The sequence below is a fragment of the Plectrocnemia conspersa genome, unplaced genomic scaffold (genome assembly GCF_051122295.1).
Source record: "Plectrocnemia conspersa isolate PC_06_02 unplaced genomic scaffold, ASM5112229v1 ptg000004l, whole genome shotgun sequence".
Classification (NCBI taxonomy): Eukaryota; Metazoa; Arthropoda; class Insecta; order Trichoptera; family Polycentropodidae; genus Plectrocnemia; species Plectrocnemia conspersa.
Genome location: NW_028277168.1, coordinates 6,148,815 through 6,165,122, shown reverse-complemented (window position 1 = coordinate 6,165,122; position 16,308 = coordinate 6,148,815). Strand labels below are relative to the sequence as shown.

At 28.3% G+C, this 16,308-nt stretch overlaps 1 protein-coding gene across 4 annotated transcripts in view; it reads left to right on the top strand.

Annotated features, from left to right (window-relative positions):
• Positions 1–16,308, top strand: part of GABA-B-R1 (gamma-aminobutyric acid type B receptor subunit 1) — a 333,811-nt gene that overhangs the window by 218,090 nt on the left and 99,413 nt on the right. For all 4 annotated transcript variants that reach the window (XM_088184582.1, XM_088184585.1, XM_088184583.1 and 1 more), the window contains exon 4: positions 4,872–4,918. The gene's annotated coding sequence lies outside the window, so the exon portion shown is untranslated. The remainder of the gene's footprint in view (positions 1–4,871; positions 4,919–16,308) is intronic.

Here is a 16,308-nt window from a genome sequence, read left to right as displayed (position 1 = left end):
TAAAAAAGAAAAACTATCTAGAGTGTTTCTCTTAATTCTATAAACAAATAATTATTTTATTATTTTCTACTTAAAAATATACGCTATAATATTTTTAGCTTATTAATATATGCTAATATCACAGTCAGCATAAGTAGTTGACAATATTACAAACTCTACATTTTTTTTTTAATTTTAAAATTAATTTTTGAAATTTAAAATAAAATGCTATTTGAAAAAATAAGTTAAATATTATAAATTATATATAACTTTAATTTTACATTATAAAATTAATTTTGTGAAACAAAAATTGAGTGGCAATTACTTGACTATGTAAAAAAACTTGACTATGTAAAAATATTCATAGAAAAATATGAAAATAGGAGTAAATAAACTGATTTACATTTTAAAATAATATACCTTCAGAATGAAGTAACATAAATAATGTATATTTTTTTCTAAATTCAGAGTTATTTCAATTTAAAACACTGCCACATTATTATTACTTATTAGGTTTAAAATATATTACAAACACTTATAAATGTACTTATTTTATTTTGGATTTGAATATAAACGCATAATGCTTAAACCAATCTTGCTTAAATTAAAATTTTAGTAGCTCCAGGTTCATAAATATTTTAAACTAAATAATTAAAATATATTAATAAAATAGTTTTAGTTTTTTTCGCAATTTAGGTTATCAAATCTCCTGTTGTATCTTAATAATCCAAGGTTTCTGTTCTAAATTAGAAAATATGCTAGTAATAAACCAGTAACTTGTTCCTTAAGTATGCATTTCTTAATATTCTTTAATGTAATAATTACTAACTAATAACCCATGAAAAAATTTGTCAAAGACCTTCTCATAATTTGTACATACAAGGTCTGCTTGTATCTCTGGATCATAGAATTTTGTTACTGTTTTAGTGAAACAGTTAGTAACAGTGGAACGGATGGATCGAAATCCATGCTGTTCATCCAACAAAACTAGCCGAGTGTTATATCTATTGATAACTATTTTGAATAATTTTCAAGAACAATTTGTCACCCTTTTTATGAATAAGCGCGAGTTTTGTGCATTTATAAATGTATATAGTAAACAATTCAAATAAATAAACAGATTAAAGAATATTCTATACAATCTTACGCTCACTCAAATTTATTTATATTTGTCATTCATGGTTGTTCGTGCAACGTCTTAAATGACATTATAATATAAATAAATAGTGTTTCGTGTATGCCATTTAATTTTAATTTTATTTATATTATTTATAAATTAGAGTTGTAAATATTCATAATTTAAATCACTAATATTATATATAAGGTATTAAAGATGAGTTTGTCGAATTTTTAAACACTTATATTTCCCAAATCGGCACAAAAGAGCCCATAAATTAGCTTTATAGCCTTCCACTTTATTACACACGTCAAACGCCACAACTTCGTAATAGAGATAGCACATGCTTTGGAGCGATATTCAGATTACTTTTATATTGAGACTGGAATCAATTTTAGAACTAATCGTATTATTTTTTTGACTAAATCGCCATAAAATTGAATAACGTATTTTATATGGTAATTTAATACCAAAATAAAGATTTATAACCACGAATTTTATACGCTAAACCGCTGCAATTACACACGTTGCACGTAATTGTATTGTATATTCAACGAAATAAAAAATAATAATAACGCATTCACATTCTCGTGACAGCAAGCAGTTACAAAAGTACGAATTTAACCTGCTGTTTTGACTAAACGATTTTTTTGTAGTTGTATACGTTATAATATAAGCAATGTTTTTAATCTATTTCACTGGGACATGAAACGTTTAATCAACGGTGATGAATGGAAAGCACAAAGGCATAAATTTTGATTATATTGCTGTATAATGGGTGTAAAAAAACATATTTTGTATTGTCTTATATAAAATTAGCATAGTAATTTATATTATTAAAACAGAAGGTGAAAAATACACTTAAATAATAATAAAATGATTAAAATCGGAATGTTTGTATTATTTTCTCGAATTTGACCGTCATTTCACCTTCGCTCCAGATACGTGTTATTATGAGCCATAATAAAACGTTATATTGACTCATATCCATAAACTTTTGCGAAAAATATCAAACAATATAACGATCGGCCATAATGAAAAAAATTACGTCGTTATAGCACACAGCGATCCCGATTCTTAGAAATAAGCAATGAATTGCGTTCGCATCGGCTGTTGTCGATGTTCGCAATATTGCCATTTTTTATGGATGACATTACATTTTTAATCAATACATTGTGTTGTACGTGTTAATAATATTTGCGGGTCATTGTGTGCTTGATATAAAAAATAACGATGATAGTTATTGTTATGGTTTACAATCGACATTGATCAATGACGTTATTGTAGCCCAAGATTTATAGATATCGTATAACTAGTATCATTGCGTTAAAATTACAATACATGTATACCACAATAACTAAAAATAATATAAATTAACTATTATTATAATGATTGTCTTGAATTTAATTTTTACATTAACCGATTCATATTATTAAATCTAAAATATTTAACGATTGCCTTTATATGTTTTTTTTGCTATTTAAAATAATTATAGCTTAAAATTTACGTATCGCAAAATTCTTGGTCCGATCTACTTTACTCTATATTATTATTTTTTATTACCTATTTATTATTTTACGCTGACAACATTGTCATAATAACTCATTTTTATGGTTTCGACTTTATTAAAACTTAATAACAAAAATCTCTTCAGGAATTAAATATTTATTTAAAGAAATATAAAATAAGCTCTTACTAATAATTAATCCTCTTAAAATTTAATAATTAATTACTTTAAATACAGATATAGATAGTTTGGTATACATATTGACTTCAATGAAATTTATTAAATCTTTCAGAAAACTCAGATCTAAATTTTTAAATTTGAGTTTTCTGATAGTAGGTAATAGAATTTTAGGACAGCAAAATCATAAATATTTACTGCTAGTTTTGCTATCCTAAAACTCCAATTTAATAAATTATACGGATTAATTAATAAACTTTATAAATACCAAATGATATCGTTAATAACATACACTGGTCTAGCGTATAGGGCTATAAATATATATGTAAATGTGCTTTAATAAAGGTCGCTCGCTTAGCAACGAGATTTTGGTCAGAGACAGACGCCTCATATTTATTTTTTTACGGAAAAATAAAATTAAATGTGTTAAATAAGAACAAATCCTTTTCTGTTAGTTCTGTAAAAATAATCATATAACTTTTGTACAACTCGTTAGTCCAAGAAGACAATGATAATGTTGATCTTTATTTAACTGTTTTATTAGAAGGAACCCTTACGCGATGGATTTTAAACCTGGATGCTTAAAAAAGCCGCCGAGTTTTATCAAAAACACTAGTTTAAACCTTCTCACTGTGGGGATTTTGAGGTTGTAACTGGTCAAAACCCAAGACTTAAGACACCTAATCAACATTAATTATTTATCTCGGTTTTTTCTGATGATGGTTTTGTATAAAAAAAAATTTGCTGCTTATATGCCTTTCATATCATTTTATTAATGAGTCATATATTTTTCCCGTCTGTGGGACACATGTCAGCCGCCATAACTTTTTTCTAAATTTGCCTTACAAAACTGCAATGTTTGTTTTCAATACCTTTAATTAAAAAATATTGCCATAATCGTGTTTAGCATTACTTCAAAATATTGGACAATACAATAGAAACCCAACTATATCAAAAAGTATTTTTAAGATAAAATAAAATTTAATTCATAACATAAAAATATATCTTGCTATAGACATAAAAAATTTTGGTCCCTTTTCCTAAAACTCATATACGTAAATAAAAATAAAAAATTAGTTAAACCTTTTATTATTCCTCAGTATAAATAGTTTAATTGTTATTTATGGTAACTTTATAGCTCATATCTTATATTGCTTATATGTACAATAGAATCAAATGTAAAAAATGTCTTATCGAGACATAATTGATTGAGCACAGAAACTCAGTTCTAAAATATTGATTTTTATCGCAACGTAATTATTATGAAATATTAGGGCATTGAAGAGAAAAGGGTACTTAATTAATTTAAATAAAATTTAGTCTGCCTTAAGTGTGTATGTAGGAACGCTTTTCAAGTAGCTTTGAGGAATCGTAAGATACTGCTTTAAATATTGATATTGAAATTGAAATTTTAAGTAATGTAGTCTAGTAAACGTATACACAATATATTTAAGGAGGGATGTAGATTAATAAGAACCATTTATGAGCATTTTTAAGTAATTTATTTTGTACATTATACAATTACATACCATAAATTAGTATTTCATTTTTCCTGTACCTATTAATATATGTAATAAACAAATTAATTAACAACTTAACATTAAAATTTAATCAAATTAGAATTTAATAGAATTTAAATTAAAATACTAGCTTTCTGTTATTATTTTATCGCAAGTGTCATTGTAAGAAACCTAAACATAAGTGCATACGTACAAATATGCTTATTAACATTTAAACGTAATACTGACATATAAAGCATTATCCTATTGTTTGTATGTTATTAGTATTGTTATACATTTACCGTCACTCCCGCTTTTGCTCCCGTTCCTTCTACTACTCACACTCCTATACCAATTCCCAGATCCAGGCCTCGGCAGCAACATTTTATGATATAATTCCACATACATAACATTACGAGTATGCTTGTAATTAAAATTATAAGGTACATATAATTAATCACAAGTAAATTCATAGCAACAAGTGTACCTACCGAAAAATAAATATAAATTTAGAATTATAAGTAAAATAAAACCATTTGCTTTCAACGTTGTATTTTTATTCATATCTAATTATATATTCTTTTTTTTACAGGCAAAGGGACTGTTTCAATTTGATATCTGACCCAAAGCAGTTGCAAGGTAATTCAATCTCGTTATTTCTGCGGAACGAAAAAAATGATTTTCTGCCTCTTTTATAACAATGAACCATAACAACGCATTATGTGCTTTGTTCAAATGACATAATGTGAAGCTCGTGAAGCGTATTTGATTTATATAGCACAACATAATAATACAAAAAATATATATAGATACATCTCTCGGGATTCGCTAATTGAAACTTTGTTTGCGTACGGGCAGTAATGATAACATATCAATGTGACTATTGCTTTAATCGTTGAAAAAAAAGTAAATTACTTATTTTAAACCCCTGACTTTATGGATCAAGATATGCAATTAATATAAAATTATTAAATCAATATTAAATATTTGCAATTTTATTGCTTCACGTCGATCAGAAGGCGACCCTTATCAACTTGAATTAATCGCCTCAGTAATCACTCGAAAGAGAAAATCATAGAAAACTCAATTTGTGACAATTAATTGATGGAATTATTATTTTCATTAACATAACAGGCCCGTCAATATATCATATATTATTCTAATTATGTTAGTTGAGTGATTATTGTTTTTTTTTAAATATTATTTATACTTTTTTAAACTAGATTTTTCAGTGCAAATATTACTCATTTAACATTTTTGTTAATAATAAGTTACAATATACACTAGAAGCTTTGTGTGTTAAACAAGCAAGTGAATAATGTTTTAACTGCACTTCCTTTATTTTTCGTGCCTTTGTAGCTTTGTGTAGGCTTACTTATTAAAAAATAATTATAAGAGTATAAAGATACAGTTTTGTTTTAAAAAATTATAAAATATTTGAGTAAGATGAGAGTCGCGATCGCGTCCCTTATTCTTTCCCGCCGCGGCTAAGAGAATGCTCCTATTGTACGAGCCATCCAGCTTTTTTAATAAACTTGTCAATGATGTTCTCTGTGATAGTTATTAAGAGCTGGAAAAAATTATGCGGTATGGTGATCATCTATTTTAGTTGTGCACAATAACTGTTTTTTTTTTAATTCGTAATTTATTATAAAATGGCGATCATGACACATTAAGAAATACTGTCAAGTAGATTTGTAATTAAAATAAATAAAAAATTATCATTATACAAACGATATTGCGTATTCGAGCCAATGTGCGTTATACGGTATTCACTATCCATACATCTGCAGCAGCATATCTGAATTTCACATTACGTCTCGTAAAACTGAGGTTGCAGGCTCGAGCCCCGGCAGTGGGATTCGAATTTTTATTTTAAAAAATGCTTTATTATTAAAAAAACAGCTTCAGCTAAAGTGACATCTATTAGTTATAAATTATATTATACATAAAAAATTATAAATAATAATATGATCACTGATACCCAGACTTTCAGTCTAATCGTTATTACTTACTTGTAAGTATTCATTATATATGATTGACTTACTCACTTGGTACAGATTTACCCCGTTGTAACGCATTGGGCATTAAACCTGTCAGGTTATAACGGAAAATTTAATTAAAATAAAAATTATGACGTTGGCATTTTCTACTGATTTTGAATCTGTCAACAAACCTAAAAAGAAGTGCCCTAGACAATAATGACGTTGGTAACATGATTTGGGACTAGAGTTAACGTTGGGCTTTCTTTATTTTCAAAGGCTTAAAATCATACTGACATACTAAAATAATTTCTTCAAAAAAGCAATTAATTCCGTCAGAACAATATCTACGTTTTAGACTTGGAATAAACAAGAGTTTAGGTGAACTCACACATAGCTTAACTATGCTTAATCATCAAAATTACGTAGCTTAACTATGCCTAATCATCAAAACTATGCTTAAAAGTATTTTCTTCAATAGTCTGATGTGGTGCGATCAAACCAAAGCAAAGCACCAATATACAGTGCACAAAAAAGTATTGTATTCACGGGAAAATATTGGCAAAAGTGAGACCCGTAAAATGCGTATTTTACGATTTACAATGAAGCGACTAAATGACAATAAAAAAACGATAAAAAACGTTTAAAAATATGTGATGAAAAATAAAATGCATACAACCAATGCAATTAAAGCAATATATTTCCGAAGCTCAGCTGCAACATAAAATGTATTTTCAAAAACAAAAGATCCCACTGCCAATTTGAGACAATTCTGCAAGCGATAATTCTAAAATTATTTCACCATATTAAGTGCATTTGTAAAGTACTTCAGAATACTATACAGAGTTCATTAGTCATTTGTAAACCCGTTTTTAATGAATTTTTGTAAGAACATTTAGGCTACGTGGTTTTAGATGAGTCTCGTCATATAGACATACTATTTAGTATTGCAGCTTTATAAATATTAACTATTTATAAAGCTTGAAGGTTTTAATATTAATTTTAAATTCGTACCATTGGATTCAAAACTAAATTTACTTTATTATTTTAGCTGAGTTGTTTAGTAAAATATTGTATAAAAATATGGTTTTCAAAAGCCAAATAATTCTTAGAAAGTGGGTACTCTATCACGAGCAGCTATCTATTTGCGTACGTACTTCAATTGAATTCACTGCATATGGAGAAAGGTGAAATAAATCGGGCTATTGTTTGTTAGCGCATATATTACACGTACGCTTTTATCGCGCGCCGGCAGATGTTGCCAAAAGTGGGTCGCTTTCCTTTTACGACCGACTGATTTTTCATTTTCTTCGCCGCAGACGGATAGTGGGGCACCCCTACGTCAGCGTTATATTAAGTAGCGGCATTTTTTCCCGGACGTATAAAATTCAAAAGGGTCGAATACTTGACACGGACCCGCCAGGACCGCATTACAATTTCATTACGGCCAGGACGAAATGCTCCTATGCGATTATTATGCCGCTCTTCCACCACTTGTGTGTTATTGTCCCTGGTCTTTTTCTCTTTCTCTTTCGTAGATACATATATAGTATTTTTTCTACTTCTTTGAGAGTATGCACTGGAAATCGGCTGAGACGAGCGAGTGGATGAGTCGGGGAAAATTCACGTTCAGCACCCGAGGGAAATTCCAAGGTCTTCTACGTTTCAAGTGACCACTACAACGTTCACAATAAAACTTACTGAGGGTATAATTTGTTAGATGATGTGTACAAATGTATGTGGAAAGTGACTACACATAAACTTGTACTTATTTAATCTTGGACTATCTGCAGACTTATGTTATTAACGTTATGTGCTGCGATGTCTCATGAGTAAACTTAAATATGCCTTATCTGCTCTAAACTGTCCATTTACGAATATTTTACAACTTTTATTTTAACTTAGCGCCTGTCTTAATTAATTAGTTTAAAACGGACAAAAATCTGTTCTACTGAAAAGGTTAAAACAATTTGCTCAAATGTATAATTTAATTTGTAGTTTTTCTATCGTAAAACATAGTACATAAAATTTATATTTGTTTATAACTTTCTTAATAAAATAAAATTTAAAGGCATATAAAACTTTATGTTATATAGTTTTAATTGATTTTTGTAAAGATAAAATTGTATGACTTTTTAGTTTTTAAAATGTTCGATTTATTTGATCATCATTTAATAAGTAATTTCTCTCTCGTCCGTCGCCCACATTTAAGTTCCCTTAAGAGTAGATACATCCCAGACCAATTTTCTAAAGATTAAGAACTTTTTTATGTGTTACTGAATTGGATGGTAGGTAAATTTCCATACGAACTTTTCACCAACTTTTCCGTTTAATTCAAAATTTAGTCCAAATCGTTGCCTCGTGGCAATGAAAAAGTGTCAAGGCCGTGGAAGTTTTGCTCGTTTGAAAAAAATATCAATAAAAATTCATAACACGTACTAGATGAACCCATCAACCGCATATCTGTGATATAGACTTAAAGCGTGTATCATCAAATTTACTATATTTTATTTTATATATTTATATACTACATATACATATACTTTTTTATTGTTCGAAATCGGTAAATTGAATATTGTACAAACTCACTATTAAATTGCTCTTTTAACCGTCTTTTAGATTCTGGGATAATTTGTTCAGTGCAAACAAACGTCGGCTTTAGCCATTAATCAATCATAAAGTCAAACAAACTTTGATCGCATTTTTTACATTTTAAACCAATAAGTCAGATTATTGCGTTTCATCAACAAACTTCTGAGTCACCGAGATCAAATTTACATAATTTTGTAAAATTATTCAATAAAACTGTTTAAACAGTCAATTTTTCATTTTACATTCTAATGAGAATTATTCATAGATTTATAATATAATATAATGAGTTTGTGGGTTCTTTTAAAATAACAATAAAACATTAGGTATTCCATTAATACATTTTTCTTACAAATCCTAGCTTGTTTATTATATATATATAATACATATTAAAATCTAGTGATTAGCGAAAGTGTATATTTCATCTCTAGATTAGCGAAATCTTTCTTCATCCAAATATTCAACAAATCTATATTATGATTTACTTTGATTTAAACGTTGAATTTTGCTATATATAAAATAAATTAACAATTGGTCAATAAATTGATTTCTTTTAATTTAATATTTTTGTATTTACTGCACTAGATTATTAACTCTAAACCAATATGTATCAGTTGCATTGCGTAAGATGTGGCTTGAAAAAATCTGTGGGTGATATATTGTAGCACCCAATGTTAATCTTTTCTTCAGATTCCTATGCTCAAAATATATTGTATACAAATATAAAATCAATAGTGCATGAAAATTAGTTAATATAAAACATGGGGCTACTGTTAAATAAATTAAGTAGAACTAAGACACATATAAAATATATAGTGTTAGGGTAGTTTGCACAAATTTCAACTAATGTATATGCTAAATAATTTATATAGATTTTTATTTAATTAAAAACAATGAAAGGTTGAAAAATCGTAAGCATTTTAAACAAAGAAACAATATACGATAGGATTTACGTCACAAAATTTTCCGTAAGCCCCGCTCTTGATCGTTAAACCTATGTCAAATAATAACAAGGTTTTTGGGTGGTTCAATGACACTAGTTGAAATAATGATAATTTTTATTTATAATACTCTTGCAATATATTTCACATCGATTAAAACATATAATAAAATACTCTTTTTTTCACTACTATTTTTTCAGTTTTTGCTTATATTTAAAACGATATCATTAAATTTATATTAATAATCTATAAAACACTCTTCTTATTAGCTTGCACAAGATTCATTAAAAGCAAAGCTTGCATTTATAAAGAAACTGTGATTTAGTAGCCCGCCCTAAAAAACGAAAGACAATTAAGCAACAGTGATTCTAATATATATAATATATTGTAATGATATTAATAAAATAAGTAAAAAGAATATGTTAATTAAAAAATATGCATACTTTTAAACACAATTTTCGTACAACATCAAGTAGTCAAAAACAGTTGCTTATAAAATTTAACAAAATATTTATCACATAAAATTATTTAAAAGGGGGCGTTTATCTCCTTCCTTTTCCCTCGTATAGAAGCTATAAGGCTGCCATATAATTGTACTTATGTTTGAAACTTTTCTTCTCACTTTAAATAGTACATGAGAGTTTAGTTTAAGCTGGAATACAGTCTAGATAAAAGCACATGCTTTCACTTAATTTATAAATCATGTTATTTTTATTGAATTAATGAATTAATTAATGTAATGTGAGTTTGTATTGTTTGTTATTTATGTACAGGTATTTTAATATTTGTACATGATAACGTATGATATTAAAATATCAAGAGTATTATTAAAATATTAAGAAAAATCTTGCAAAGCAATAGAAATTTTTGTCATATGTAGCAATGTGTATATTAATTTTTAAACATTTTTCTCTGGTTGCAACTCGCAATTTCAACACAATACACACGCGTTCGAATGTTATAAAGAGATATTATAAATTCTGGGCGAATCGAGAATTTCTATCTTAAACTGCAATATGTATTCATGAAAAGGAACTCGGTGGGTCTCCCGGTGTTCTTGCCACATAACCACTTCTCAAATGTGTATATCAATGTATGTGCATAAGTATTTTTCGGTTAATTCGTCGGTGAGCTCAGTCGGGCGTAGCACTTATAATTTTATTTCAGAATAATAATATATGAAAATGTATTCCAATGGGGGAACTTTGCAGGCGAATTGTTTTTGAAAAGGATTTAAAGGGCCATTTGTATTGTAGAAATGAGGTAATGAGCGTTAATTATGATAATAGCTATATAATTATGGACCGTATTTTGTACTAAATTTAGTGCATACATAATTTAAATATGCAAGATTTGTATATGTTGTGTAACTTTTATTTTAATGTACATTTTATCTAAGATTTATAATTTTAGATATTTCTAAAAATAAACTAGGAAGTATTTCGGTCACAAAGGACTCGAGTAAATCTGTGAAGTGGAAAAGCAACATTTTAGCTTTAATTAAATACTTACACCTCTGAATTTAATTTTAATATATTTATTCTAAAATTAAATTTCATATCAAAATGATCAAAAAAATTATTTTATCCATTAAAAAGGTGGACAAGTTGTACTTTTAGTATCTCAGCAATGTTTTATGTTACTTTTATTATTTTATTATTTATAAATAACATCACAACCATTCAGTTCATAATTTATATGACAAATTCACAATTTATAATTGTTATTAATAATTTAAATCAAGTTTAATGTTTTTGACATCACTAAAACTAAATTTAATAAACAATCTAAGTAATATTTAATTATTTATAAAAATCTCAATATTGATTCATATAAAATAATTAGAATACATTTTCAAATGTTTCATTTAAATCTCTAAATAATATAAGAACATAATTATTCTTATTATTCATTTATTTAATATACTTGAACATAATTGTTCATAATAAATATATTTTTCTAACTCATATTACTAATAACGTTTTAAAAATATTTGATTTTGTATTAAAAATTAAAAAAATATTTTATTTTTCTTTAGTAAGAAGACATCTTGAGTATTATATCACACAAAAACAGTTACATTAATTACAAAATGAATATTTTCATTGATTACTTATTATTACTTCATATTTTAAATGTTTGTTTATTATATAGAGCTAGCTTTCGAATTTACACGAAAAAGAGCTTTTACTACTATTTTTAGGTTTTTATCTGAGACCTGCAATCTCTTTATCAAAAACACACATGAACAGTTATATATCGTAACGTCTTTGTTATGCATACGAATAATTGACAGGCGTGTACGATATCCAGTTATTTTTTAACGTCTAAACATTGTATCTCTGAACGCACACATCTCAAATAAGAGGTATTGAAAATCAATTCTCTTCGTGTATCGAATCATGTCAAAAGGAAGTCACAAAGGCTAAACAAGTCGTATATCTCATTTCCTGCACTCTCACTTACATCACGCAAGATAAATATTTTCTTGTTTGCGAATTTAATATGTGCCCCCTCGATGTTGGCGGTTAGGGGTTGTCTGGTTTCGGAATACGGCATGGGGGATTTATTGTCGAAGGGAAATATGATTTCAACACACATCGACGCCGAATGACTTATATATTATTTGACCGTGATTTATGTACTGCCGTATCGCGACAGCTATTTTTTTTTGTTCCTTGTTTTTTGTGCTAAGCTCCTTTTTTGGCGGCTTTGATAACAAATGTTTGTGTAAAGTATTTTTATACAATTTTACGGATAATATCGCAGTCTCGCTTAAAAAGTGACGATTATAAAACAATCTAATATTTTGGAGATCAGTGAATGTCACTGAAGTTACTGTTTTAATTCGGCATTAAAATTAAAGCTAAATGGTAACAAAAATAAATTATTTTAACTTTATATATATAACTATGATTCACAAATCATTATAACAATTCTTAAACATAATTGTCAAGTTGGTTATATACTATATTACTATTAGTTGTGCAAAGGCACTAGCTCTGACATAATCTATATTAAAATAACGAGGGCTAATTTAAGAATAGTTAGCGCGTGTGCTTTACACATTTATATAAACCTACAAAAAATAGCATTTTTTATATTAATAAAAATAATATTTAAACGATTTTCAAGACACTTTTTTAGGTTCAAACTGTTTGAATATAGTTAAACCATGATTTATGTACTGCCATATCGAAATTGTGGTGAAAATCAGCGCTTTTTTGTTTGGTTTCTTGTGGTTTATTTTTCGCTAAATTTATTTTTCTCGCAACGCTGTAAAAATTCATATGACATAAATCCGAAAATTCGCAGCAGGAACCGCTCAGCGGCGGTCCCTTCGGAAAAGGCTGTAAGTAAGATAATTTACGCCTTTCACACGTGTAGCAAAACAGTTATTTTTAGTGTGCTTCGAAAAGTTGAGCCCTTTGTCTTATCTTTTAAAACAAAAAGGTTATGCATGCGAAAATTAGGCCGAAAGCCGAAAGTTTACCCGCGTATAACATCGAAAGCTTTCAAGTTGCGTATCACAATGTATTATGTAACACATAATAATAATAGCGGTTTAATTAACACTGGCTAAGTTTGGAAATGGAGCTTATATTGAAATTTGTAATGTTATACCCATCAATAAGATAATAACACAACAAGTAAATTCATGCTTGCTATAAACCTTACACCACATGCATGAGTATATTAACTTCCCAGTTGAAAATACCTATATTAATAATTTTCGAAATTACTTTCTGAATTATTGAGCCTACGAGTGCAATTTATTGAATTGAATTAAACCAAACTTAAGTCGAAACTTTTACCGGTAGCTTGAGTATAAAATTAAACTTCGAACATTAAGAAACATAAGGGATTTATCAAAAATATTTTAGTCGTAAAATATACGAATTTCTTTTAAAAGAAAGATCTTTGCCAGAAGTCAATAATTGTTAACTAAACTTTATAGTAAACTTTCTGTGCCAATTATAAGCTCAAAGAGATTATGGAAGTGTTTGTGACGGATTGTAGCGTACTTCAAATATGATACCTACTGTTAAAAAATAGTTAACCGTTAAATTTTGTAATTAATTTTAGTATATTACATATTTTAGCTATAAAGTTAATCGTAAATAATTGATGATAAACCCACACTAAGCTCTTAACGCATTAATTATCGCAAAATTAATTATCCAGAAACCATAGATTATGGGTTATCTGACCGATTAATTAAAATTTCAATCATAAAGACATTATATGTTTATTTAATTAATACATTTTTTTCTAGCCTATTTTATTTATTATTTATTTTATTTTTTCTCTAAATAACAACATATTTGTGTAATAAATTTATTATTAATGGTACATATACATATCTAGATTTATATATATTTTTTAAAATCAAGAATATTATTATCACGGGTCTATTGCTTTTAAATATATATAAATTGTTTTTTTATCAATAGACGATAGAAAAAAAAACATTAAATTTAATCGCTTCTATTGTTAAATAATTTTAAGGCCCTTCATAGAATATAGTTTTTTAAACATGTATTTTCTGACCGCAGATTATTATTCATGGTGTTTTTACTAGTTTCAGATTGTTATCAAATACAAAACGTGTCTATGAATTAACCAACGGAACGACTTTTACAGTTTTTATAATTATACTATAAAAAATGTAAAAGCAAACGAACAATACCTGACTATCATATTTATTTTACTTTTATTTTTTAATATAGCCACCACGTACCTTAATGCATATTATAATCTATAAAATAGATTTCATTGGCATATATTTTTTATGCTCATTCTATTTGCCAGCATTCGATAACCATCCATTATTACTAGTTCTTGCTACTCCTTTATATAGTATATAAAATGCATGGATCGTTAAGTGGCTATCAATAATTTTTGCTTATGTATATAATATATCTCCTCAATGCTTCATAGAAAACAGCACTTATTTCTGTTTAAAATCTAGACAAAAACTGTGTTATTTGTCCACTAAAGGCTGAAGACAGTGTTTATAGATGTAGTATTAAAAATTATATTTAATAACTTACATACAGAAGACTTGATTTAAAATATATTGCAGAAAAGCAAGAAAATTTCGTTGATAGACTTATTACAAAAAATTGATTATATTTTTAACTCGCTTCGTATCTGTGATTCACTGAATTCACTGAAGAACCGTTATAGCAATTAAGATTACACCGTTAGATATTATATATTATGATTGCCCATTAACCTTTCACCCAACGGAATTGGCATGCATATGTAACAGCCTCCGTGTGCCAATTTGTGGATGGATGAGTATTTTTTGTTCATGAAACATTTTGGCGCACACCATCCACGTCGTAATATTTCAGTCCTGTCGCGCACGCCTAGAATAATATCTGAATATATCCCACTAGCTTAAACATAGATCTCGGGGGCCAATTTCGAAGATCGCATTTTAAAATTGCACGAACTGACAGGGGTCGTAAATCGCGGCGCGACCTCGTACTAGCCGTGTATTTCATAAATTGCGTGGCGCTTTTATGCAGGACAATAAAATGTTGCCGAGCCGTGTCGCGGCGGTAGCCGGTTATGCAAAGGGCGAGCCCGCGCGCCGACGGTTGCGCGCCACCGAGCTGATTTATTTATGCAAATGCAGTCGAGTGGCGCAGTTTCAGCGGTCGTTTTCAGCGCTTCAAAGACCCTAAATGGACCGTCAGGAAATGTAATCCTAACGATTTTTGGCCGCTGAGGATTTTCTCTTTCTTTTTTTCTGTCGCCTCAAAAGTTGGGATGAGAGCAACAGATTTGGGCAAAAATATATGAGTCAAATTTTATTAATCTATATATCATATATATAACATTAAAAATTTAAATAAAATTTGTATTATACCAAAAAAATATTTAACAATCGCAAACTTGTAATGATTGTAAGTCACATAATCAATATTCACTGCTTACATTAAATTATGAATGGCAGAATTTTGATTCGACTCAGCAGTATATAATAGCTTTTCAATATAAAAACCTTTATATACTATATTATATTTACAATATATTCACGTATGAGCATATAAGTAGTCATATTATGTACACATCACGTATACCCATATTGTATGTGTATGTGAAAATTGCCCTCTTTCACGCAAGGTACCATCGCGTGAAGCACCATGAATTCATGGAATTGTGTCGTATATCGAAACCTGTCAATACACAAAAGCTCGCGTGGGTTAGCCGCATCGACATAAAAGGGATTGCGGGATTTGAACTCAAACAATTACTTCTTGTGGAAAACACAAAGCGATTAATCTCTAATCGTATTTTTTCCAATATCAAAATTACCATTGAAGAATTTTGCACGTAGCATATAACAAAACGTATTGATTTGAGTGCTACGCCTTGAGTTTTGCACAATGGAAATTCCACAATCACTCTCACCTTGCTCGACATAAGATTCTTCTGAATATTGTTGTGGTGTTTTTTGTGGTATTCGTGGAACTCTTGGACGCCTCGTGGCACTTTTCATTCC